The sequence below is a fragment of the Sapajus apella genome, unplaced genomic scaffold, assembly GCF_009761245.1.
Source record: "Sapajus apella isolate SASKATOON/1434 unplaced genomic scaffold, GSC_monkey_1.0 scaffold678, whole genome shotgun sequence".
NCBI classification, from domain to species: Eukaryota; Metazoa; Chordata; class Mammalia; order Primates; family Cebidae; genus Sapajus; species Sapajus apella.
The window spans coordinates 4,876-14,099 of record NW_022437604.1 but is presented as its reverse complement, the minus strand read 5'-3'; the positions used below and the strand labels follow the sequence as shown (position 1 = coordinate 14,099).

The 9,224-nt window shown below is 39.6% G+C and overlaps 1 long non-coding RNA gene across 1 annotated transcript; it reads left to right on the top strand.

Moving 5' to 3' along the window:
* Window positions 1-269: 269 nt before the first annotated feature.
* LOC116546209 lies at window positions 270-8,264 on the top strand. Its single transcript, XR_004266626.1, has 2 exons — window positions 270-3,878; window positions 6,879-8,264. It is a non-coding gene; the product is annotated as an uncharacterized LOC116546209 (long non-coding RNA).
* Window positions 8,265-9,224: the final 960 nt, after the last annotated feature.

Sequence of the window (9,224 nt, the reverse complement as noted above, 5' to 3'; positions counted from 1 at the left end):
ATATATCCAGTAATGGGGCTGCTGGATCAAATGGTATTTCTGGTTCTAGATCCTTGAGGAATCACCACACTGTCTTCCACATGACTAAACTAATTTACACTCCCACCAACAGCATAAAAGCGTTCCTATTTCTCCACAGCCTTGCCAGCCTGTTGTTTCCTGACTTTCCAATGATCACTATTCTAACTCACGAGATGGTATCTCATTGTGGTTTTGATTTGCATTTCTCTAACGACCAGTGATGATGAGCTTTTTTTCATATGTTAGTTGGCTACATAAATATGTTCTTTTGAGAAGTGTCTGTTCGTATCCTTTGCCCACTTTTTGATAGGGTTGACAAACAAGTTTATTTACTCCTCCTTTGATTTGTCAATTGGAGAAACAGCTCTTCCAACAGGAATTCCTAGTAGTACCAAGCTGCCCAATCCCCTTGTTGGGAAGAGATATTATGGTTAAAATAGGGGCACTACTACAATTTAAGCATCACCCAGTGAAAATGCTGATAGTTCAAAAATACAATGTTCCAGACCACATTAATAAACAGCTTAACCCATTGGCATTGGTATACTGGAAAACTAGGGAAGGCTAAAACAGCAGGGCCAGTCAAAATACAGTTTGAAGACCTCAGCTACTTTCCCAATCAAAAACAGGAAGCAAGAAAAGGCCTAGGACCTATCGTTGAGGTGTTACTTATTATATTGTCTCCTAAAACCCTGTAATTCTCCTTGCAATACCCCCATCTTACCCACTGTAAAGCCTTTGGGGAAATACCAGTTAGTATATGACCTCAGAATAATTAATGAGGCTATTGCTCCCATCTACCCACTGGTGGCAGATCCATAGGCCCTTATGGCTCAGGTACCAGGGGATGCAAAATGGTTCAGTCCTAGACCTAAAAGATGCTTTCTTCTCCATTCCTCTGGCCCCAGAGTCCCAATACCTCTTTGCCTTCGAATGGGAAGATCCTAATACCAGGGGAAAACAATAATATACTTGGACAGTGCTCCCTCAGGGCGTTGAGGATAGCCGCCACTTCTTTGCCCAAGCCTTAGAGAGGGACCTGAGGGATCTGAAATTGAAAAACGGGAGTATACTCTAGTATGTGGATGACCTTCTTGTGTGTAGCCCAACCCAGGAGGTTTCTGACCAAACTACTATAAAAACTTTGAATTTCTGGTCAGATAGGGGATACAAAGTGTCCAACAAGAAGGTACAGATTACCCTTCAATGGATGCAATACTTAGGGTATGTCTTAACACCCAGAGCCTGACAAATATCCCCAGAACGAGTGCAAGCCACATGTGGTTTGCCCCCTGCCACCCCCCTCCCCAAAACACATACACCAAGTAGTAGCTTTGTTCTTTTTCGGGAATGGTGGGGCTTTGCAGAATATGGGTACCAAATTTCATACTCATAGCAAAGGCCCTGTATGAAGCAACAAAGGGGCCTGAAAATGAGCTAATGGAATGAACCCCAGAAATGAGAGAAGCCTTTGCCAAGTTAAAACAGGCTCTCACCCAGGCTCCTGTTCTTGGCATCCCAGATGTAACTGAGCCCTTCTCTTTGTATGTAGCGGAGAAGAAGGGAATAGCTGTGGGTGTATTCCACAGAAATTAGGATCAGAACCCAGGCCAACCAACTACTTTTCAAAGAAGTTGGATGGAGTGGTCTTGGGGTGGCCAAGTTGCCTATGGGCAATAGCAGCCACTGCTATGTTAGTGGAGGAAGCCAGTAAAATTGCCCTGAGCCAACCACTGGAAGTTCTAACCCCCTCGCTAGGTTAAGTCAGTCTTAGAGATAAAGGGATATATCTGGATGAGAGGGGAAAGATTAGCCAAATACCAGGCTATGGCAGTAGTTTTGTGTCAAGTGGGGTTTGACACAGCACTGAGCTGGATATGCAGTAGTAAATCACAACACAATTATCGAAACCCAGCCACTGCTCCTTGGCACATCAGCACAAAAGGCTGAAATCATTGCTCTTGAGTATTAATGTTGGGACAAGGAAAAAAACAACATCTATACAGATTCTAAATATGCATTTCTTGTAGTTCATGCTCACGCTACAATCTGGAAAGAAAGGGGATTACTAACTAGCAAACAGTCCCCTATAAAGGATGGGCTTGAAATTCTTCAGCTATTGGAAGCAATACACTTGCCAAAGGCCATGCTACAGTTCATTGTGGGGCATCAAAGGGACTTAACCCCTACAGCACAAGGGAACAGAAAGGCTGACAGAGAAGCCAAAGCCACAGCCCACAGAGTGCAATCCCAACAGATCCTAGCACTGCTGCGTTTCTATGATTCCCCAGTAGAACCTGAGTACACACTATAGGAAGAATAGTTAATAAAGGAATAAGGGGGACAAAAAGAAAAAAGAAAGGAACCTGGTAGTAGATGGGGTCAAAAATATATCTCCCTCAGACAGCCCAGTGGAAAAGTATAAAAGCCATGCATGCGTCTTTCCATGTGGGGAGGGATGCAACTCTGGCCATGTTAAACCAGATCTTTACTGGGTCTAATGGCTTCAGTGGCTAAGCAGGTCTGCCAAGACTGCTCACTGTGTGCACTTAACAACCCAGGAAACAACATGCCTCCTCTAACAGAACCAGTGCAGAGGAGAGGAAGTTATCCAGGGCAAGATTGGCAGTTAGACTTCATATGCCAGCTTGCAGAGGATATGTGTTTTTTTTAGTACTAATAGATAGCTTTACTGGTTGGGTTGAAGCTTACCCTACCACAATAGAGAAGGTTAATGAGGTTATAAAGTTTCTATTAAAAGAAATAATCCCTGGGTTTGGGTTACCTCAGAACCTCCAAAGTGATAATGGCCTGTCCTTTATCTCCCAAATAACTCAAGGGTTTGCTAAGGCTTTTGGAATCAAGTATTATTTACATGTAACATGGAGCCCTCAATCCTCTGGGAAGGGAGAAAGGGCTAACCAAACTCTAAAACCAGTGTTGCTAAGCTATGTAAGGAAACATCAGAAATTTGGGTCAGCTTACTGCCCATAACCCTCTTAAGGATACATAATACCCTTAGAGCAAAAATTAATATAAGCCCATATGAATCTTATTATTCTTGACTAATGATTTAATTACTGATCCAGAAAGGGCTGATTTAGTAAAATACCTAACCAACCTAGGACAATTTCAGCAGGCTTTACAAAAATGGAATTCAAAGGCTTCCCACACCGGGAACAACTAGCAACCTAAAATCAGGCCAGGAGATAAGGTACTTGTTAAAATGTGGAAGGAGCGATCACCAGCTCAGCAATTACAACCAAAATAGAAGGGACTGTTTTCAGTGGTACTGGCCATGCCTTCTGCAGTCAAAGTACTAGGATTAGACAGCTAGATACATCTTTCAAGGATTAAGACAGCAATACCAGAAGACCTGGAGCAGGAACCTCAAGTTCCCATCTGTCACTAGACTTGTGAACCTGTGGAAGACCTGAAGTACCTGTTTAGAAGACAGCCAAAAGATAAGTAAACGCCTACCAATTTTCCTTGGTGTCTTTGTTGCATAGTTACTATAGGCTAGAGTAACAGTAACCACTTACAATTTTTTTTTTTCTTTTGCAGTTTAATTGACTTCTTCCAAATGGATGGAATCACTTCCTTTGTAGTAATTATGCAAAATGTTTTAATACATTTCTATAACAAACATTCCTGATGGCATAGGTATCCACCTCCAAAGTTCCCATTATATCTTTTAACCAAATTCATTTCCCCTTGCATTAGAGACTGTCAAGCTTCAGACGATCATGTGACAAGGTTTCCAGCCAGTTCCAGGTGAAGACACCACCCCTGGCCATCAAGAAGCCACCCCATCTCCACTAGGCAGAGTAGGGCGAGAGTTCCATGATCTCCAACAGGTAGGGATACGCCCCAAGTCAGCACAGAAAAAAGACCATCAGTCTCTCTGTCTCCCATAAAGATTTATGGGGATCACGTCTCTCAGTGGGGAGATGAGGCAGGAGAATAGGGTCTGGAGGCAGGGAACCTAAGGACATTTCTCACAGACTTCCTAGCACTAAACTGAAAGGAAAACCGATTTTCCATGCCTAAGTAACAAAAGGACCAGAGGCTACTCCCTTTGCAAACCCTCACCTTTTCTGTGTGTCAGATGGGAAACTGAAAGTACCTCTGATTGTTTCTGCAACCAATCAGACCTTTGCATCAGAATGTAACTTTGTAATTTCACTTCTGTCGCTGATCCTCTGCTGTCTGCAACCAGTCAGACTAATTGCAGGCCAAGTCTTCCTTTGCATATAAGTGCAACTTTGTAACTTCATCTTAGCCTTTGATTAGTTGCTTTCTGCAACCAATCAGATGTTTGCATAGGAGTGTGACCTTTATAACTTTACTTCAGCCTCTGATTGGTTGCTTTCCAAAACCAATCAGACTGATTGTGGGCCACCACTTCCTTTACATGAGGTGAACGCCAAGTGGCCAATGGGAAACTTCTAGGGGATATTCGGACCTGGGAGGATTGTGCATCTGGGGTGCTTGAGTTGCTGCTCTGCTCACTCTCACACTGTGGAGTGTACTTTCACTTTCAATAAATCTCTGCTTCTGTTGCTTCATTCTTTCCTTGCTTTGCCATGTGTTTTGTCCAATTATTTGTTCAAAATGCCAAGAACCTGGACAACTTACAGTCAAGACCCTCTGCCGGTAACACTAGTTGTATCCCTGTACATGAATGGCCTTTCAAGATTTTCCTAGAAGAAAAAGATCACCTCATTGTCTTTCATTTTTTGAATAAAAACTGATAGCCCAATAGATAAAATATGAGTTACTGATCACCCCTGGAGAGGATTAGAATATGCCACCCCAAAATATGCCACTTTGGCATACAGATTATTTTGAGCTGAAGGCAATTGAGAAACAGTAGACACAGGAAAAGCTCTCTGCCTTTTCCCCTTCTGGCCTAAAAGCAGAGAATAAATTTCCCTTTGGAAATACAACATACAGTTTTATTTATAAAAAGGTGTCCCCTTCTCCTCTACCAGGAATACCTGAGATGGCACCAAAATGAATCTGCCTAACAAACCTTACTACTCAATTCTTATCTATCACACATTTCATAGTCACCTTCCCATAATTTACTGCCCTTAGGAGCCCAAGTCCCTTTCCTTTGACTAGTCACCTCTCTACAATTTATTACCCTTTGTTAAAACGGTATATAAGTTCCTAAATTTAACCACATCTTTCAGTTTTCACTTATCTGTGAAGCTGCCATGGATGTAAAAATATTAATAAAATTTGTTTGCTTTTTCTCCTGCTAATTGTATGTCTTTTATCGACTTAATTTACAGGCCTCAAGTACATAATTAAGAGAGTGGGAGGAAAAGTTTTTTCTCTCCTACACCTCTTTCGCTCTTAGTGTAAACACTACAGATTGGAAATAAAACTTATCCTGAACAATAGGCTTATAAATGCAACTAGTGGCTAGGTACAGTGGCTCACACCTATAATCCTAGCACTTTGGGAGGCCGAGGTGGGTGGATCACCTGAGGTCAGGAGTTCGAGATCAGCCTGGCCAACATGGAGAAACCCTGTCTCTACTAAAAATACAAAAATTAGCTGGGCATGGTGGTGCACATGTGTAATCCCAGCTACTCAGGAAGCTGAGACCAGAGGATTGTTTGAACCCAGGAGGCAGAGGTTGCAGTGAGCCAAGATCATCCCACTGTACTCCAGCGTGGGCATCAGAGCAAGACTCCATCTCAAAAACAAAATAAATAAAATAAATGCAACTAGTGGTAGATTGAAGCCGACGTATAAAAAATGTTAAACTTTAAGATAAATAGTGGTTCTCAGAACATAACTTAGCTAATATAAAAGCTATTTATAAGCTAACATAGAAGTTGCAACCAGAAGGGGGATTATTTTGGCCAGCAGAACATGCAAAAATGAATGCCACAGAGGCCAATACCAAAGTATCACTCAGGAAAGACAAGAGTGTAGCTCTGTGATGTAGATGGATATATTCTAATCATAAAACTAACTCTACTTCCTCCAAATTTATGCCCACAAACCAACTTTCTGCTTAACTTTTTCTTGTCTCTTATGTATTTTTAACTTAATCATCTTTAAACACTTTGATAAGAGTTCTTACATTCTCCATAGAAACACTTTGTGAGCTATATGAACTGCAAATATTGCTTCATTGAAAAGATTCCTAGAGTCATGAAAGAAAGCAAACCAAGTGCTAATGTTGTTCATGCTTCACTTATAAAATGAAATGCGTACTATTTATAAATCTAGAAAAAATGTCATAATTTCAGGTTGAATGTTAGAATTTACACAGTAATCTAGTATTTCTGTGGAAGTGTCAAAAAAAGGGCAAAATTATATAGTACAGAGGAGTGAGTGGCTGGAGGCTCTCTAAACAAGGTACCCACTGGATGCCATTATCTTGGTGAGAAAGAAAAGCAGCCACTGACATGAGGAGTTGGCCTGGTTCTTACAGATAGGACTTGGCATTCTCCTGTCAAATATAAGCAATTTCACAGAATATGAACATTAGACAAGGCTGTGCTGATTTAGCAAGACAAAACACTGTAACCCTCTGTAATCATGTCTCAACAACCCACCAAAACCCGAACATGGTCCAAACCACAAAATGACCAAACATCCCCTATCTTGCCTAAGAATAGTGACTACTGCTTCTTTACCAATTACAATATAAGCCTGAGACTAGTCCGCCCTCCTTCTAGATAAGAGTTATTAGATATCCAATTTTAAGAATTACCCCCTGCTTCCTGACAGCATTCAATCCAGAGCAAAGCTTCACTTCTTTAAAACACTCCCCAAACCACCAAACACAAGCTAAATTCTTACAAATTTCTTTCCAACCACCTCTTACTGAGATGTCCCATGATTCCTCATGGTGTGCATTCTCGCTTGCTGCAACAAGGAAATAAACCCAACTACAAGTGTGTTCCCGGTAGTCTTTAGCTGAAGAGCATTGAGGCTGGAGAATCCAGAAGAATTCAAGAGCTGGAGACAGCTTACTTGTTAGGACACTAAAAACAGACCTATCTTTCAAGGGTGAATTTATATTAGCCACAGACAGAAACTGATGGATAAATAACATTACTAATTTATTAATTTATGAAAAAGAAAGTTTAGAAGAGTCAGAAAAGGCAAATGTATAGAGTGAGAAAAGAGATGAATGGTTTCCTGAAGGTGACTGTGGAAAGGGGGGTTAAATGTTAAAGGGCATGAGGGGTCTTACTGAGGGGTGATAGAAATGTCCTAAAAACTGTATGATTGTGATGATCACACAGCTTGATAAATTTACTAAAAATCATTGGACACTTAAAATGAGTGAATTGCATGGTATGTAAATTATAGCTCAATGAAGTTGTTAAAACAACAATGATAATCCGGAGGAGAACAGCTACTTGAATCCATCCAGCAAATATTCTCCTTCTGTAGATAGCCAATGGTCAACAAAAATGAAAACATGTTCAATCTCATTATTTATCAAGAAACTACAAATTGAAACCTCAATGAGAGGCAGCAATTACAAGCATTAAAATAGTTAAAATTTGAAAGACTGACAATTCCAGTGTTGACAAGGATGTGGAACAACTAGAATGCTTATACGCTGCTGCTAATAGTTTAAGTTTGTGAAAAATTGTTTGGGACACATATTCCATAACCCAGAAATTCCACTCCTAGCTATAATGCCTACATATATTCACTAAAATATATGTTGACCAAAACAGAACTCAAATGCCCATCTATCGTAAAATGGATAAAGAATTTGTAGTGTAGTTCCATAAAATTACTATTAAGCACAACAACATGTATCCATCTCGTAAATATGATGTTAAGCAAAAGAAGTTAAACAACAAGAACACTTGTATGATTCCATTTCTATAAAGTTCAAACACAGGCAAAATGAATCTGGAATGTTGGAAGTCAAGATAGTAGTTTCCTTGTGGGAGCCGTAAGGATGTCGTGAGTAGGAGAGGCTGGGGCTTCTGCATTGCTGGTGAAGTTTATGTCTTGATCTGGGTGGGGGTTATCTGGGTGTGGTCACTTTGTAATAATTCATTAAGCTGCACATTTATGATCTGTATATTTTTCTGTATGTATGTTACACTGTAAAAGAGTTTACTAAAAGAGATATAATTATTGTGAAAAAGTTGATAATCACTGAAATTGAGTATCGGGTACATGGAAGTTGATTATACCATTCCCTCTATTTTTGTGCATTTGAATTTATGATAAAAACTTAAAATATATATGTATATATATGTTGCACATTTTATATGCATATATGTATACAGTACACATATAGGAATATGTATTTATCTATATTTATTTGTGAATGTTTGAATTGCTCCTTGTCCTGTCAATCTGTTCAAAAGTGAACAAGATTTCCCAGAGACCACAGCAACATGAACAAAGCCAGGTGATTCTTTTATACCAGACATATAAGGTCAGTGTGCTTAGATAACATTAACCAGCAAAAGCAATATATCTAACATGTAAGATGAAAGTCTAAGTGAACATTTTTATGCATGTATTAATATAAATGTATTGACTATATATGTAACTGTAGCTATAGATATATTGAATAAAATGTAGACAATCTGACAGTGTCTTTTTTACAGTCCAAATCCTATTAAAATGAGCTTTGGCTAGGATTACAATTTTTTTGTTTCATGGGAATGTTTTGAATGTTCTAGAAAGAAATAAGATTTAAAAGTCATTTATGAACAGTGCTCAAGAGAAATAAATACATCATCCTGTACATTTTGTTTTGGACTCCAGGTTAATGATTGCTTTGAGACTTCTAAGTATCACTAGGTATATTTCACTGAAATAAAATGTTGGGCAAACTTTTTGGAAAAGCTTCCATAAAAAGAAACAACAGACCCAGAACAGGATACTATTGCACCAGGAGAGATATGAGGCCTTCACCACTACTGCTCTCAAGTAGCTACTGAATGATCCAAAATACACAAGTTCTACCAAAAGAAAAATATCTAGGAGTAATTTGAGGGTAGGATGTTTGTTGAAAATAAAATTTAGACTGAGGGATTTGGGGAGCATGGATCGAAGAAAAATGTATAAAAATAACTCGGCAGAGTCTCACTGTGGTCATGCTTTTCTTGAGAGCGGACTTGAGAACACTATGCCTATGTGAGAGGAACTTCACTATCGTATCTTGGATAACCAGCACAACTACCAATAAATAC